General features: G+C 42.7%; 1 protein-coding gene across 1 annotated transcript in view; it reads right to left on the bottom strand.

Moving 5' to 3' along the window:
• Nucleotides 1-18232, bottom strand: part of LOC146865586 (V-type proton ATPase subunit S1-like protein) — a 214560-nt gene that overhangs the window by 54680 nt on the left and 141648 nt on the right. The gene's annotated exons all lie outside the window — the stretch shown is intronic.

The following is an 18232-nucleotide window of genomic DNA, read 5'->3' as shown; positions in this document are numbered from 1 at the left end:
GTGTGTGAAACCTATGGTTTTTTCAGTGAATATATATATATTTATTCACTGAAAAAACCATAGGTTTCAGGGGTGTTATAGTTAGCTGGACTTTTCACTTGTACAAAACCATTCAAATTCCCCCGTTATAGTTAGTTCAGCTAACTATAACTCGCGCGCCCACAATGCACTGCTGATGACGTCACATATTACATCACTCATGACATGGTCAGTGACATCACTCATGACATCACTGATGACATCTCAAATGACATCACTGATGACATCATCCAGTGAATGTGTGTTTTTCTGAAAATTAAATATGTTTATATATGTATATCTCAAGGTCGATGGAAGAATAAATGGGTATATAAGTGTCTAAATGGATGATTTGTTTTTGAAAAATTGATTGTGTAACTGACTGATTAAGTGTATCATAGTGAATACATGGCTTAGTGAGTAATGTTTAAATATGTAAATATCTGTATCAGTCTCTCACTTTGTTTATATGTGGTTGCATGGGTTGGTGAGTAGCTACATGGGTGTCTATATAGGTTATTGGTTGGTCTTTTGAGTATCAGTATAAGTGTCTGATGTCTGCATGGTTCGGTGGGGGGTATTACGTAGTGCATAGGTGCATGAATGAGTGACTCACTCTTTGTATGTGTTGAAGACAGCATGTGTGCAGGACTGTATGGGTGGATGAGTGTGTGTATGGGTGTGTTAGTGAGTGAATTACTGTCTCAATAGTGTCTTTATGAGTAACTACATATGTTTTAAACTAGTATATGTGACTATTGGTGTATATAAGTGAGTATATGTGAGAGTGAGAGATTGAAAGAGTTCCTGTATGAATAAGTATGTGTTTCTATAAGTGATTGTTTAAAAGACTAAGTATGTGTAAGTTTTCGTAGAAGTAAGTGTGGTGGTGTGTGTATAACTGTATATGCAAATAAATGTATGTTTGATTCTTTATTAGCATGAGTGACTATGTGTGTGAGTAACTCTATGGATGAGTGGCATTGTGTAACAGGATGTATAGGTGTCTGAGTACATATGATGAGTGAATACATGTATGAGTGACTGTATAGGACTGTTGGTGAATGAGTGGATGTGTATGTGGATCTTAGAATTACTGAAGAGGTTGTTGTAACTGGTATTGGTATGTCCATTGTTTTGAAAACTTTAGTCTCTAGTTTTTGAATGTGTGTATCAAAGGTTATATTAGGGTGAGAGGAGGTCTGCCACTCTATCACAAGGATGATGTCATCAGTGATGTCATCAGTGATATCATTTTAGATGTCATCAGTGATGTCATGAGTGATGTCACTGACCATGTCATGAGTGATGTAATATGTGACGTCATCAGCAGTGCATTGCGGGCGCGCGAGTTATAGTTAGCTGAACTAACTATAACGGGGGAATTTGAATGGTTTTGTACAAGTGAAAAGTCCAGCTAACTATAACACCCCTGAAACCTATGGTTTTTTCAGTGAATTTCTGAGGTTTTTTAAATGCTAATTCCTAACTATAACGTGCCTGAAACCTATGGTTTTTTCTGTGAATTTCAAAGGTTTTTTAAATGCTAATTTCTAACTATGCCTACAGAGATAGGACATGTGAAGAAAGAAGAAAAAATGCACAGAAAGAAAAAAAAGAAGTGCAGAAAGAAGCAACAGAAGTCCTCAAAGACGAAGAAAAGTGCAGGAAGAAGGATAACGTGCAGAAAGAACAAAAAGAAGATCAGAAAGAAGCCTTGTTACAAAATCATCCTGTACCCTCAACTTTTTCAGACGGATACTGGTGGTACTGAGTCTGACTAACCAGTCCTAGAGCCAGTGCTATGTTAAAAGACACTTAGAATACAGTGAAAACACCTACATACACTAGGGAACATTATGCGTTGGGGTCCCCCTGTGATTAGCATGACCTCCTCTGTAAGCCCTTAGTATATAATAGGGCAGGGGGATTAAAACTACCTCTTAAAACAGGCCACAGGGCGTTTTTGCACGCGTTAACTCAGGCCCCGTTCCCTCCCTTCACCACTGTGTAAACACGTCCTGTGTCCGTTTTTAGTTGGGAGATTAAGTTCATTTGAATCCTGAGGGTCCCTAGAGTCCAACTAGCCCACTAGGTACCTCCAGTAAGTGCCACAGAGCTGCGTTGCAGAGAGGTGTAAAAAGTGGCACGGCCTGGACCACCTCTCTGCAATGCAGCTCAGTGGCGCTTACTGGAAGCACTTGGTGGGCTAGTTAGCCCCCAGGGGCCCTCAGTATTGAAGGAAAATTATATCCCCAATTTAAAACGTGCCATAGTGCGTGTTTGCACACGTCACCTCAGGCCCCGTCCCCTCCCTTCACCACTGTGTAAACGCGCCCTGTGACTGTTCTAAGTTGAGAGATTAAGTCCCCTTGAATCCTAAGGGTCCCTAGGGTCAAACTAGACCACTAGGTACCTCCAGTAAGCGCCACAGAGCTGCGTTGCAGAGAGGTGTAAAAAGGGGCTTGGCCTCAGAACACCTGTCTGCAGCGCAGCTCCCTGGTGCATACTGGAGATGCCTGTTGGGCTAGTTGGCCCTCAGGGACCCTCAGTATTGAAGAGGAATTAATTCCCCAACTTACAACTCGCCAGGGGGCGCGTTTGCAGAGTGCTGCAAGGAGGGGGCGTGGCCTCCGGCACGATGCCAGTCTTTTATTTATTTTAATTTTTTAAGAAGGGGGGCTGTGTGGTTCCCCTTCTTATTCTAATTTATTGGCCCTGATGACCCCATCCCCCAGGGCCTGTCTCCTAATTATATTTTTTTGACCCCAATCCCCAGGGCCGGCCACTGTTTTTTATTATTTTTAAAAAATATGTATTTATAGACACACCTAGGACATGCTGGACAAACCGTACGTACCTATCACCATGACGATTTGCGTGATATTCATTAAAAGGCGACTATGCATACAATGAATCCACGTGGAATGTATTTACACCACTAGTGAAGCTCTGACATGTCTGATGCGCTACCGTGCCTAATCCCGGTAGACACCCTTGTCGTTTATTTATACAAACATGGGTAGCTATTGACGGGCACATTTAATACACATGCACACCAAGCCATTCAAAGGGGATTCGACAAAAATTTGACCAAAACTATGCAAAACCCCCCCTCACGGTTAATAAAACACACATCCACTGCCGGATGTGTAATACTTTTTATTTTACTCTCTGGAAAGGGGACGAACATCACTTGAGAGTCACAGCACGCTCCTGGCAGAGCCCAATGCTGTGTTACACCCACCATTGCCTGCTGAGTGCCACACACCTCTGTGTTGTATTCCACTAGCTAGTGCATATGCTATGACACTCTCTAGCCCATGTGCACTGTAACACCACCCCGTGAATATGTCATGCCACACTTGTCTTCGCACGGGTTATATTGCCCCATCTAACGTGCCTTCCTCGATGCCTATGTTATAACGCACAGTGCTATGCCATACATATTATAATCTGGGAGTCATATCTTTGTCACAGTGAATATGCAACGTTACACTCCCCAGCACATATTTCATATTACAACTTTAGAGACTAGTTAGGTTACACAACACTGCCCTGTGCATATTACACTCCAAGGCGCATATCGCATAGCACGCGCTAGTGCCTGTGCTATCTCGCGCTCTCCAATGAATCTGTCATTGCGCACAATGTATTGCATATTATATTTCACGCCCGGTTCATATTATATCACACTTTTTGGTGCATAGTTTATACCATACACTATATCTAGTTTTCATTTTCAATCGTGCTCTCAGGACTATGTTCTATATAACACTGTGTTCACCTACCCTTTTCACGGGCATTACATTTTGCAATAGGGGGTGGATGGTCAGGGGGTGTTTCTGCCAAGTGAGCCCGGAGTCACAGTCACAAACGTCCTCTTCTTCCTGAATAAAAGTGAGATTATGCTGCATACTTGTTCATATGTTAAGTAGTTCGCACAGACGCACGTTTTAAAAACAATAAAGTTCCTAATACCCGCCTTCTCTGAACAGTTAGCTTGCTGCCCCATCCCCCTCCTCCCTATCCTCTGTTGTGTGAATCCATGGACTAGCCTCCTCCCTCCTGCCATGCATGGTCTGATGTGCTGCCACTGCCCTCAATTTAGTATGATGTACCAGTCCACTCCTCCTGCCCTCCATTGCCCAATTCTATGCCCCATCATTGACCTCCTGCTTAAACTCTGTGCTTAGCTTGCTGCCCCTATTCTCCTTCCCCCTGCCCTCCGATGTCTTTGTGCATGCCCCTGCTCCATCCTTTTTGCCCACCATGTTCCATGGACCTGCCACTCATATCTACTCAGAGTGTTCTGTTGAGCTGCCACTCCCCTCCCACCTACCTAGCATTGTCAGATGACTGTAACCTGTCCCTGCCACCTCCACCCTGCCTGTCCACATGCCATGCCCCTATCCTCTTCCTCCTGTCCTACATGGTCCATTGTACTGCCATACCCTTCTGCCCTCCCTGGTCTGTTGTGCTGCAACTGCTCCTCCTGCCTGCCCCGTGCGGTCTGTTGTGAGGCCCCTTCCCCTGAACTTTCTTGTCTGTGCACAGGTCCTGACCCTCCCTTCTATCCTCCATCGTCCTTTGTGCATGCCCCTGCACCCTCCTTCTTGCCCATCATAGCCATTGTGCTACCACTAACCCTCCCACTTGCCATGCATGGTCTTCTGTGCTGCCATGGCCCCTCCCACCTTCCCTGTGTGGTCAGTTAGCTGCCCCAGAACCCCTCCCACCTTCCCTCCATGGTCTGTGTGTATGCCATCACAGTCTCACTGTTGCTCTTCATGGTGTGTCTTGCTTCTAGTGCCCATCCTGCCTGACCTCCATGGCTATCTTGCTGCTCCTGCCCTGCCCCCTTGCCCCCAGCCCTCTGTTTACATGTGCAGACCCCTACTCCCTCCCACGTGGCTTGTCTGTTCCATTGTAATGCCCCTGATCCATCCCTCCTGCCCTTTATGGTCTGTTATGCTGCAGCTTTCTCTCCTGTCTGTCCATTATGGTCCTGCCTCTTTGCCCTCTGTTCTCTGTTGTCCATGTGCATGGTCCTGTCCCCTCCCTCTTGCTTTCTATTGATTGTTGTGCTGCACTCCCGTCCCGCATGCCCTGTGTGGTGTATTGTGCTGCTGCAAACCCTGATGCCTGCCCTGCAGGGTCAGTTTGGTGCACCTCTCCATGTCCCTCCTGTCCTCTGTTATCCAAGTCCATGTCCCTACCCCATTTCCTTCCATGATCCAATGTACCATACTTGCGAACATTTTGAACTTGGTAAGAGGGAGATTTTGAAAAAAAACTGGGGTATTGATTTTCCCCTTTGAGTTACATTGAAAAAGAGGAGATTGTAGACAGGAGACAGATAAAATAAAGCCCATTTGAGCTTAAAAACATTGGACGTTTCCTGGCTCAATCGGGTCTGTTGACATGTATGGTTGTACTACCATTGCCTCTTCCTTCTGCCCATAATGGTCTATTACATTGCCACAGCCTCTCTTGCAAGTCCTGTATTGTTGGTTTGTTGCCCCTGCCCCCCTTTCCACTGCCCTCCATAGTCTGTTGTGCTGCCACGGCCCTTCCTGCCTGCTCAGTGTGGTTAAATTGTTGCCTTTGCACCCTCCTACCTGCCTTCAATTTTCAGAGTCCGTGCCCCTGGCCTCTGCCTCTCAACAGTATCCTAATGAACAACTAGATTGCTAACATTCTATATTTATTACAAAAGTGTGGAACGCCTGACGTCATCTTGATGTAATCAAAACTGTAATACCTAGAGCATTTCCTTTAGAAATTACATATATGAGAGGGTCTTATTGGCATAAAAATTATGGTTAGTGCTCTAAAAGACTAAATTAAGGACATATTTTCTGAGTTTTCAAATAGCGAGAAAGCACTTTTAAATTATTTGTTACCTTTATGTTTTTTTATCCAGTTGACCACCTGATTAAATGTTGCACTTAGGGGAGAGGATGTGGTGTTACTTCCAGAACTGCAGACTTTGCAACTGGGGAACCAGGTTGGAGTTTCTGCTTCAGCTCGACATTCTGTGATTCTGGTCAAATCACTTAGTCTCCCCATGTATACAACCAAAATGAATTTGTTCTTGTGTGATGTAACCAATGCTCATGTAAAGCACTCCAATACCTGACAAGTCTGCACTATATAACACTGCAAAAACACAAAATAATAAGTGTTTTGCACACTTCTGTCATTGGGCTATATTTGGGCTACATCTGGGTGATTTTGGGCTACATTTGGGCTCTTTTGTCTCCGGTGGCCATCTTGGGAGATTTATTTGTTATGAAGTTTCCTAATTTCCTCGTGTACTGCAGTCTCCTCAGTAGGAAATGCTTTCAGTTTTTTACTTTAATTCCACCATGAAGGTATTCAGATATGTCACACATTTACCATAAATTCTGAATGTTAGCACTCTAGTTGCTCATTAGATCACTGTAGTAAAACTACTGTTCACCATGGAAGTCTGCTCCTGGTATTAAAAGTGCATGTTTCAGTCTGCATGTCAGAATTTTTTAATGAAATAGAAGAGGATTTGAGAAGTCACTCAAAATGTGCCCTCATTTTCTTTCTTCTTTCTTCAGCATTAATCATAATTTCTATGGCAAAATGAACCCCCCATTGTGTTCCTTTTTAAATTAAATGTTTTAAGTGTTACCAGTTTATTCCAATTAAGATGGCTTCAGGTGTGCCATACTTTTGTCATAATGAAGACAGTAAGCGCTCTAGTTGTTTTTAAGAACACTCTGGGACACTCTGTCATTGGGCTATACTCGGGCTACATCTGGGTGATATTTGGGCTACATTTGGGCTCTTTTGTCTCTGGTGGCCATCTTGGCAGACTTATTTGTTATGAAGTTTCCTAATTTCCTCATTTACTGCAGTCTCCTCAGTAGGAAATACTTTCAGTTTTTTACTTTGATTCCAAAGGCATTCAGATGTGTCACACATTTGCCATAAATTCAGAATGTTAGCACTCTTTTTGCTCATTAGATCACTGTAGTAAAGCTACTGCTCACCAGGGAAAACTGCTGCTGGTATTGAAAGTGCATGTTTCAGTCTGCATGTCAGAATTTTTTAACGAAATAGAAGAGGATTTGAGAAGTCACTCAAAATGTGCCCTAATTTTTCTTTCTGCAGCAGTAATCATACTTTTTATGGAAAAATGAACCCCCTCATTTTGTTCCTTATTAAATTAAATGTTTTAAGAGTTACCACTTTAATCCAAGCAAGATGGCTTCAGGTGTGCCATACGTTTATCATAAGTAGGACTGTTAGCGCTCTAGTTGTTCTTTGGAACACTCTGGGAAGCTGCAGTAGAACACAAAGGAATCAACTGACAGTCTCTGCCCTTGTTGGATGTACATGTTTTACTGAGAATGTCAGACTTCATTCTCACATGACTGAGAAAGATAATGTGAATTTACAGAAAATAAGCTCTCAGTTTAGCTTATAGATCACCTTCCAAACCTCTGTGGGAAAAGCATGAGAAAATATTTTTCTCTCAATCATGATATCCCAGCAGAAGGCTTTTTCACATGGTGAAATCACCTTAGAACATACCACAATTCCTAAAATGAGTATGGTACCATCAACAATTGATTTATAATGTAACTAAATTCTTAAAACCTTCTATTAACTGCAATGCTTTTTAATGAGGTGCTATCATGTATATTGGTCCCAAGATGGCTGCCAACACTTCTTGGATAAAGTGCTGACAGCCAATCAGATCTCAGGATGAGATGTGTGGTTAGGCTCCGCCCACATATATATATGATTTTACTTTTGATTTTCTCAGGAACTACTGAACAGATTGACACCAGACCTGCAAAAGGCACATCCCTGACCTGAGGACTACCTCTCTGCCAAATTTCAAGTAATTCTGTTCAGCCGTTCAGGCTGTACCTTGGACTAAAGGTCCCTATGGAAAATTGCATGGGGAAAACGCGTTTTGGGACCCCCCTTTTTTCTCGGCCCCCGCTTGACGAATCCCCCCGAGACTTTCAGGGTAGGAGCGGAGCGGAGCGCCCCACCTATTTTGAAAATTTTGCGAGGATTCGTCAACCGGCGCCAAAGTTATTCCAAATAGAATGGTGCGGATTTCCTATGGAAACACGGTCCTAACTTTAACTATCTACTGGCGACCGCCAGTAGATAATATATATATATATATGCTTTTCATAGTAGTAAATAATAATGCAACATATATATTTGTAATAAGTGTTACATGATATATATATACCACACTTTGAAAAAAGAAACGTTGCACTCCAGTCTCTGGTAATATTCCACAATTGTTTATTTAACATAGTAAACACTGCAATTATGGGAACTTGGTCTACTCCCACTGCTAGCACTAACCACCAACAGAGGAGTGCGTCGGAAGGCTTCCAGACCATGTTGGAATGAATAAATATCTTACTGGCGGTCGCCAGTAGGCAGTTATAGTTAGGACCTAGTTTCCATAGGAAAATCAGTTTTTGACTTGCCTATAACTTTAGCGTTGTTTGACCAATCTTCATGAATTTTTTTTTTTAACCTTGTCAAAGTAGGTTCTGTGTGTCATAGAAAGTTTGGGGTGATCTGTACAGTGGGGACCAAGAAATAGGGGTGCAAACAAGGGTGCAATTGTAATGTTAATTCACATAGGAACACGTTGTTGAACCTACAGCCTGAACCGCTGGATGGAATTACAGCAAATTTGGCAGATAGGTAGATGTTGTTGTGCAGATGTGCTTTTTGGTATTTGGTACAAATCCGTCTGATAGTTTTTGAGAAATTTAAGCCGATCTTTGTAGATATAGATTAATCACGGATGCGAGCGCCATCAGGAATGCTGTGATTGGCTGGACGCAACCTGAACAGAAAGTTGCGGCTGCCATTTTATCATTTGGGAATGGTTCCCAGGGCTGAATATTTGTGTGAAAGCTAATATAAGGGATCAGGGTGGAGATGCCCTGACCCCATGTTTGAGAAATGGCTGTTTTAGTGACACAAGTTATGTGTCCAAATTAGATTTTTTTAATTGTGCGCGATATTAGCAATGACGAAGCGCACGGCACCCCATGTACCATTGCAAGGACATCGTAATTATCATGGCGACACCGCAAATATTGCTAGAAATATAAAACAAATATATATACATTTGTACTAACTCATCGTTCACTGTCACAGACTCATGTATGCACTCCCAAGCTCACTTAGACACTTATATACCCATTCACATACCCACTCACACATTTATACATCCAGTCACATACCCACTCAGATACTCATACACCCACTCACATACCCATTCAGGTACTCATGCACCCACTTACAGACTCACTTGGGGAGTGACGCACCCATGTAGACACCCACTCAGACTCATGCCTATTCCTCGACTTATGCGCACACTCTCATACCCACTTAGAGACTTTTACACCCACTCACAGACCCACCTGGGCAGTCATGTACCCACTCACAGACCCACTCAGATACTTATGCACTGTGAGAAGCTGGCTCAGTATATGATGTACACTTACGTAAGTGAACACCTTGCACCAGTCCAGACAACCCTTATGGTAATTTAAGAGGTCTTAGACAAACTTAGAAAGCTCTCTAAGTGGTAGCTGTGGAGAGCAGCCTTCTGGCTTAGTCCAGAAGGAGTGTAAAGCAACTTGCTTTACCAGAATGCAATCTTATAGTATAGATTAGGTGAAAAAGAACCACACAAAGTATTTATAAAAATATGTATTTATTATTTAATACTCTCTAACACATACAAATGTCTCCTACCCAGAGATATGCACAATGCACACGATACTTTAGCAAAGAAACACAGTAAATAGCACAGAATACACAGTGGACCCCAAGGGGGGACCAAACCATATACTAAGAAAGTGGTATAAGAATCCCAACTCAGGTCAATATACTGTCAAGTGAGCGTAGAAGTGCTGGGGAAACAAGGTGAGTAGGTAGAAACCCCACGGAAAGCATTTGCAGGGTGGGAACACGACTGAGTACTCCGCACAACTCTACGTGTAAGTCGCAGTTGGATTTTTAAAGATGAAGGACCCTTCCCAGTGGACCCTGAAGAGACCCAGTGGAAGACAGATGGTTGGAGAGCCACTCCACCTGTGGATACCATAGTACCCATCTTACCTACACCAGGGAAGCCGGGTACATATGTGTGAAGTGGTGTCGGAAACCACCGTCGAACACAATGGACTTCAGGAAAGTGCCGCTGCTAAAGAAGGAGAAAGTGTCCGGTGGAATCCGAAGGTGTATTCTAGATGAGAGGTACCTGCAAGCAGAGGGGACAGAGTCTATGTCACTCAGGGGTGACCAGGAGACTTGGAAGACGAATGCCCTCCGATGTCGGGTGTTGCAGGATGGGTGACAATGACCTTGACTCTGCAGCTGTGAGGACCAGGTGAGGCTGAGGAGGACCAGGAGCCATGCTCAAGCTGTCCCACGAAGGATGTCGAGTGCTGAGGGGTTGGTGACCAGCGGGAGCACCAACAAGCATTGGCAAATGCAACCAACGCAGGAATTGAAGAAGGAGAAACGTCGGGGCTAGCAAGGTCCAGAGGACTTACAACAAGCAGGGAAGTCAGAGTAGGCCCCGAGCAATCAGGGGAGCCCAAAAGAAAAAATGTGACCCTCAAATGAACCCACAGGTCGGAGGCACTGGAGTAATGAGAGGACCTCAAGCAGCTCACCAAAAGATGCAGGCCATGATGCACACAATGCGGTGTGGCTGAAGATTCTGGTCACTGGAGGTGTTCGAGGTTGGGGCTACTTGGAGTCCAAAGATCTTCTTGGAAGGAAGCCAACAAGCCTTTGCAACTGCAAGCTGACGCCGTGCACAGGGGTTCGGTTATTGCAACCCCAATGAGGGATACTTGCCTCAAACTTGGTGAGAGGGCAGGGCAGGCCTTGGGAGCTGTGGAAAACCACCACCTGTGTTGCAGACCCTACCGAGTCCAGAGGAGCTCAGGATCAGCAGACCGGTCAATTTAGTTGCAGTGCCTGTGAATGCAGGGTAGTGACTCCTTCACTCCAAGGGAGATTCCTTCCGGTGTCTTTGATGCCCAAAGGCCTTGTAAAGTTCCTGTATGGTGCACAGACGATGCAGCAGACTGGAAGGGAGACGAAGTCGAGCCCAAACAAAGTCCAGCGAAGTCCAGAGTGCCCAGACGGTAGATGAAGAAGTGGTGTCTGATCTGAATCTTATCTCACGATGAATCTAGGGACCTACCCCAGGTAAGCCCTTAAGTACCCTAGGGAAAGGGTTGTGACGAGTCAGGGGAAGTTTACTCCCATGTCCTTTGTCTAGTTTCGTGCCAGAGCGTGAACCAATGGCTCCCAGGACTGGAAACCTATATCTTTAGTAAGTGGTGTAAGCTCCAGCTTACACAGGCTGCAATGGCAGGCCTGTAGTTCCATTTTGAATGGTCTCCCATGGGTGGCATAATGCATGCTTCAGCCCATGGAGGACCTCTGGGGTACCTATGCCCTGGGTACATGGGTACCATATACTAGGGACTTATAAGGGTACCCCAAAATCCAATCTGGGGTGTACCTAAGTACTAAACATAACAATTTAGGGAGAAAGCAGATAGACTGAGGTCCTGATTAGCAAGATCCTAGTCAGACTAGTCTAATACAGCTTAGCACCAGGTAAAACGTGGGGGTAACCATAGAAGCAGATCCTACTTTCCTACATGCACCCACTTACAGACTCACTTGGAGAGTCATGCACCCATGTGCAGACCCACTGAGACTCACGCACACACTTAAAGACCCCTTACACACATACGTATATACTCACAGACCCACTGAGACACTCACACACCCACTGACAGATCCACTGTGACATTATAGAGTCATTTAGATAGTAAATGTTGCAGTTATAAGTTTGGAATGTGGTGGCGGCTGAAATTCACTTAAAAAACCAAAGGTTACAGGGACGTTATAGTTAGTAATTACCATTTAAAAAACCTTAGATATTCACTAAAAAAAACCAAAGGTTACAGGGACGTTATAGTTAGAAATGAGCATTTAAAAAATCTTAGAAATTCACTGAAAAAACCAAAGGTTACAGGAACGTTATGGCTAGGCTGGCCTTTCACTCATACAAAACCAGGAAAATTCAACTCTCACCCCGCCATGCACTGCTTATGACCTCACATATTACATCACTCATGACATGGCCAGTGACATCACTCATGACATCTGAAATGACATAAATGATGACATCACTAATGATATCATCCACAAAATCTCTGATGCACTCACTCATAACCCAATATAACGATTAATACACCCACTCCAACTTCCACACTACCATTGTCAAAACCACAGACACGCCCATGCCAGTACTTACACACCCACTCAATGATTCATAGGTCTACCCATACATCCACTCACTCACTCATACAGCCACTCACTCACTAATACAGCAACTGACATATCCACTCATACACCCAAACAGCCACTCACATACTGTCAATTACTCATAGAGCTACTTACACACTTACTCACTCACCAATACAGTCACATATCCACTTACTCACCAATACAGATATACACACACCCACTCACCTCCTCACCTCCTCATACAGATACTAACACACACTCACCTATACAGTCACTGACACAAGCACAAACTCACACATACAGCCAGTATCACAATCCCTCACTCACACATACAATCGCGCATATACTCCAACACTCACCTATACTGCCTTTCACATATGCAGGTACCCATATACCACTGACCCATCCATTCACTCACCGGCACAGCCATGCACATACTCAGTCACCTAGACAGCCCCTCACTTACACACTCAATAACATATAGAGACGTTGACTCACCCACTCCCTCATCCATGCAGGCAGTCAAACACCCTTTCACCCACCCACACAGACTCTCAGACACCCGTACAGGTATCAGACAACCAATCAATCACCCATACATGTACTCATGTACCCACTCACCAACCCATAAAGCCACTTAGACACCAACTGACAGACTGATGCGGCCAGTCTCACAACCTAGTCACTCACCTATAAATTCACTGAGACACCTAATCACTCACTTATACACGCACCCACTAAATAATCCATACCTACTGATTTATCAGTGCACCTTGGTATACATATCTAACACTCATAAACTCTTTAAAAACACTCACAGTCACTGGTTGATGTCATCAGTGATGTCATTTAAGATGTCATCAGTGATGTCATCAGTGAGGTCACTGACCATGTCATGAATGATGTAATATGTGAGGTCATAAGCAGTGCATTGCGGGGGCGCCAGTTATAGTTAGCTCAGTTAATTATAACTGCTGAATTTCCCTGGTTTTGTATGGTTGAAATGTCAGCCTAACTATAATATATATATATATATATATACACACACACACATATATATATATATATATATATATATATATATATATATATATATTATCTACTGGCGGTCGCCAGTAGATAGTTATAGTTAGGACCGTGTTTCCATAGGAAATCTGAAAATTCTATTTTGAATAACTTTGGCGCCGGTTGACGAATCTTCGCGAAATTTTCAAACCTAATGGGGCGCTCCGCTCAGCTCCAACCCTGAAAGTCTCGGGGGGATTCGTCAAGCGGGGACAGAGAAAAAAGGGGGGTCCCAAAACGTGTTTTCCCCATGCATTTTCCCATAGGACCTTTAGTCGAAGGTACAGCCCGAACGGCTGAACAAAATTACTTGAAATTTGGCACAGATGTAGTCCTCAGGTCAGGGAAGTTCTTTTGCATATATGGAGTCAATCTGTTCAGTAGTTCCTGAGAAAATTGAGTTAAAAGCACATAAATATCTATAGCCGCGCACCGTGCGCGCACCGTGCGCGCACCCTAACGTGCGCGAGCGTAATTCTGATTGGTGGTTACATGTCAGTCAACGTTCGAATCGGTCGAAATCAGGAAGTGTCGGCCGCCATTTTGTTTGTTTTGAGTGCGAAAGGGAAAAAGGAAGGTGGCGAACGTGAAAAGGGGGCAGGGTAGAGAGTTCCTGACCCCCTAGCCTTTGTCAGGGGGTCCCTGAAGGACCCCGAAGGCAGAATTATTATTTTTTTTAAATTTTTAAAAATCGCGGAGTGCGCGCACGGATGTGCGCATGGTGCGTGCACGGTGAAAAACCAGTAAAAAAAACAAAAAGAAAATTTTAAGACGTAGTTTATTGTAAAATAAATAAATAAAAAATATAATAATAAATACATAACTTAGCATTTAAAAAACCGTACAAATTCACTGAAAAAACCATAGGTTTCACACACGTTATAGTTAGGAATTAGCATTTAAAAAACCTTGCAAATTCACTTAAAAAACCATAGGTTTCACACATGTTATAGTTAGGTGGACATTTCACTCGTAAATATATATATATATATATATATATATATATATATATATATATATATATATATATATATATATATATATATATATATATATATATATATATATGAATATCAAGCGCATCCTTCCACTTCCCAGCGGGCGAGGAGGAAAAGCACACGGACACCAGACGTGCTTCATAAAGATTTATTCAAGGTTAGTAATGGCGAGGCATGTCATTACGCGTTTCGGCCACCAGGTGGCCTTGATCACATATATATTTCACTGAAAAAACCATAGGTTTCACACACGTTATAGTTAGGAATGACCATTTACAAAACCTTGCAAATTCACTTAAAAAACCATAGGTTTCACACATGTTATAGTTAGCTGTACATTTCACTCGTAAAAAACCAATGAAATTCCACGTTATAGTTAGATCAGGTAACTATAACTTGCGCGCCCACAATAAACTGCTGATGACGTCACATATTACATCACTCATGACATGGTCAGTGACATCACTCATGACATCAATGATGACATCTGAAATTACACATTGTGGATTGCGGTCGCGCAAGTTATAGTTACCTGATCTAACCATAACGTGGAATTTCATTGGTTTTTTACGAGTGAAATGTACAGCTAACTATAACATGTGTGAAACCTATGGTTTTTTAAGTGAATTTGCAAGGTTTTGTAAATGATAATTCCTAACTATAACGTGTGTGAAACCTATGGTTTTTTCAGTGAATTTGTACGTTTTTTTAAATGCTAAGTTATGTATTTATTTTTTATTTTTTTTTCTGGTTTTTCACTGTGCGCACACCCTGCGCGCACGGTGCGCTTTGCGCACCGTGCGCGCGCTGTGGGCACTCGGTGCGCTCCGCACACCGAGCGGCCACGTTGCACAGTCCATGCCGTGCGCGCCTCGCCTTTTTTTACACAGTAACATTTGTTTTTTTTCTCCCTTGTGGGTCCTTTAATTTATTTAATAAATGTGATTGTTACTTCTTTATTTTTTTTTTTATTTTTTTTTCCCGTGCGCGTACGGTAAGCTTACCGTACGCGCACACCGCGATTTTTTTTAAAAATTATTAAATGTATTTTTCGTACTTTTGGGTCCTTCTTGGACCCCCTGACAAACACTAGGGGGTCTGCAACTCTCTTCGTTGCCCCCTTTTCACGTTCCCCACCTTTGTTTCTCAGTGCGAGAGACAGAAAATGGCGGCCGACACTTCCTGATTTCGACCGATTCGAATGTTTACAGTCATGTAACCACCAATCAGAATTGAGCTCGCGCACGGCACCGTACGCGTACGGTAAGCTTACGGTAAGCGCACGGAGCGCGCTTACAGATATATATATTGATTTAAATGCTATTTTCTCAGGACCTACTGAACAGATTTACACCAGACCTACAAAAGGCACATCCTTGATCTGCCAAATTTCAAGTAATTCTGTTCAGCCGTTCGGGCTGTAGCTCGGACTAAAGGTCCTATGGGAAAATGCATGGGGAAAACGCATTTGGGACCCCCCTTTTTTCTCAGCCCCCGCTTGACGAACCCCCCGAGACTTTCAGGGTAGGAGCGGAGCGGAGCGCCCCATTAGTTTTGAAAATTTCGCGAGGATTCGTCGACCGGTGCAAAAGTTATTCCAAATAGAATGTTGCGGATTTCCTATGGAAACACGGTCCTGACTATAACTATCTACTGGCGACCGCCAGTAGATAATATATATATATATATATCAACCAGGTACGGCCAGCACAGGTAAGTGCAGTGAGACAGTTGTGCAGGATGAGCGGGATGGGGGATTGAAGTCGTCATATGACGGGATAGGTAAAATTAAATTAAGAAATAATAAAACCACTTAGCTTGCGCTCGCCGCATCGCACAAGGTAAGTGCTTTATTTATTTTTCCTTCAATTTTACCTATCCCGTTGTATTTCGACTTCCCCCAACCCCGCCCCGCCTCACAGCTCCTACCTGTGCTGGCTTTATATTAACACATATAGAGATGAAAACTAAAAATGTTTTTTTTAAAACAGCCCGTTTCTTTTAAAGAAAATTGGGCTGCTTGAAAAGAAGAAAAAAAATTCTATTCTGAAATGCAAAAATAGGCAGGGTAGTCTGTTGACCCTTGCCAGCATTCATCCCTGCCTTTGCAGCCAGTGGGAGTGAGTCACAATTTGTGACCTATCTATAGAATATTAATTAGTCAGGTTGTTGTAAGACCCCCTCTGATTTGGTATTTTGCAAATCGACCAAACACACCTGTTTGCCAAATGATATACTTGTTGCAAACTTCATGTCATAAACTGAGACTAGTATCTTTGTACATTTGGCTCATAGTTTCTTAGACACTGTAGTCATTGCTGAGCTGCATACAATGCTAGATTGATGTTAGATGACTAGACACATACCGCGATTCCCACAAAATAGACTTTGGACCATAACACAAAGCACAGATGTTGTGTCCAGCCACAGACGTCTTGGAAGTCTCCACTGAAAAAAAGTTTAACTCCTTAACCAATGCATTTTCTGCATTGGGACAAAACAAAGAAAGTTTCTTAAATATTTGCATGGTGTAAATTTAATGATACAGCATTGTATCTATAATTAAACTACATAAAAAGATCTACTGTTAGAAGACGCAGGACCTACCGGACTGTCCAATTGGGCCAACCCTAATTATGTGGCAACTTGTCAGATCTAGACTGAACTAATAAGAATGTGCTGACCTTGAAACAATGATATGTGTAATTGTATACCTGAACAATGTATTGTACACGCTCTTATTCTAATGTAAGTGATTACATGAGCTTGTTCAATAAAAAGATTTTTAAAAAGCACAAAAAAAGCTCTACAACTTTTGACTCAGTTATTGTGGGATGGTTATTTATTTCCTCAAATGTTCATTGTATTATTATAACAGTTGGCTTCACTATACCTTATTAACTATAAACATCCAAAGAATACAAAACGTAATAGTGTTGTTTTGTTTTGCAACAGGGCTCCTCAGTCAGCTATCTCTGTACTTTTCTCACACACGTTCTATACAATACATACAAAATGTTTGCTCCACCTGCCTCAGCTCTCTCATTCACTCTATAACATGGTCTCTCTGAGATCTTTCATCTGCTGTGAAGTCCTCACTACTGAGCGATCAAGAACAGATTACCACAATATCTCTACAGGAGCAGGTAGAAAGCTTCAAAGTAAGGGAAACGTTTCCAAAAAGTCATGATGATTTCAGTGGATGGCGTGGGCAAATGGATTGTGCTGAAACTAGTGTGTGTTTTTCTCATGCCTTCTGCTTATCTCTTGTCTCCCTCACTTCTTAGTATCCAGATGTGTCTATCCTGAGACTCTGGTTCATGCAATGGTCTTCTCTTTTTCATATGAGACCCCTATTTTCTTGTTCCTTGCAGAATGTTGTGCATAATGCACAATTTCTTTGCTGATGTCTGACCACAGGGGTTCTACCTTGTTTTAAACATATTCTGGCATGGTTTGAGCCTGTAGCTGTCAATATCAGTATTCCAAATAGCATGATAACTTTTAGAAGACAAGATGACAATATGTTGTTCCCTTTAACAATAGAGTGGGACAGCGTCTTAATATATATAACTTTGAGAACATCTGAATAGTTTATGAATTTGTGCTTTTGGCGCTCAGAAGGTCCTTCCTTGCCTATGGTGATTTTCTACTATGGTACAAATAAAATAAACTCCTACAATATAAAACCATCAAACCTTTTGCAATGTTAACGATTTTGTCAACTGTGTCTGGTGTCATTTCTAATCATATTAACTGATCATGCCTTTCTATTAGTC

Source organism: Triturus cristatus, chromosome 2_1 (assembly GCF_964204655.1).
Source record: "Triturus cristatus chromosome 2_1, aTriCri1.1, whole genome shotgun sequence".
Taxonomy (NCBI): domain Eukaryota; kingdom Metazoa; phylum Chordata; class Amphibia; order Caudata; family Salamandridae; genus Triturus; species Triturus cristatus.
The sequence above is the reverse complement of the archived record's forward strand: the minus strand, read 5'-3'. Positions and strand labels throughout refer to the sequence as shown.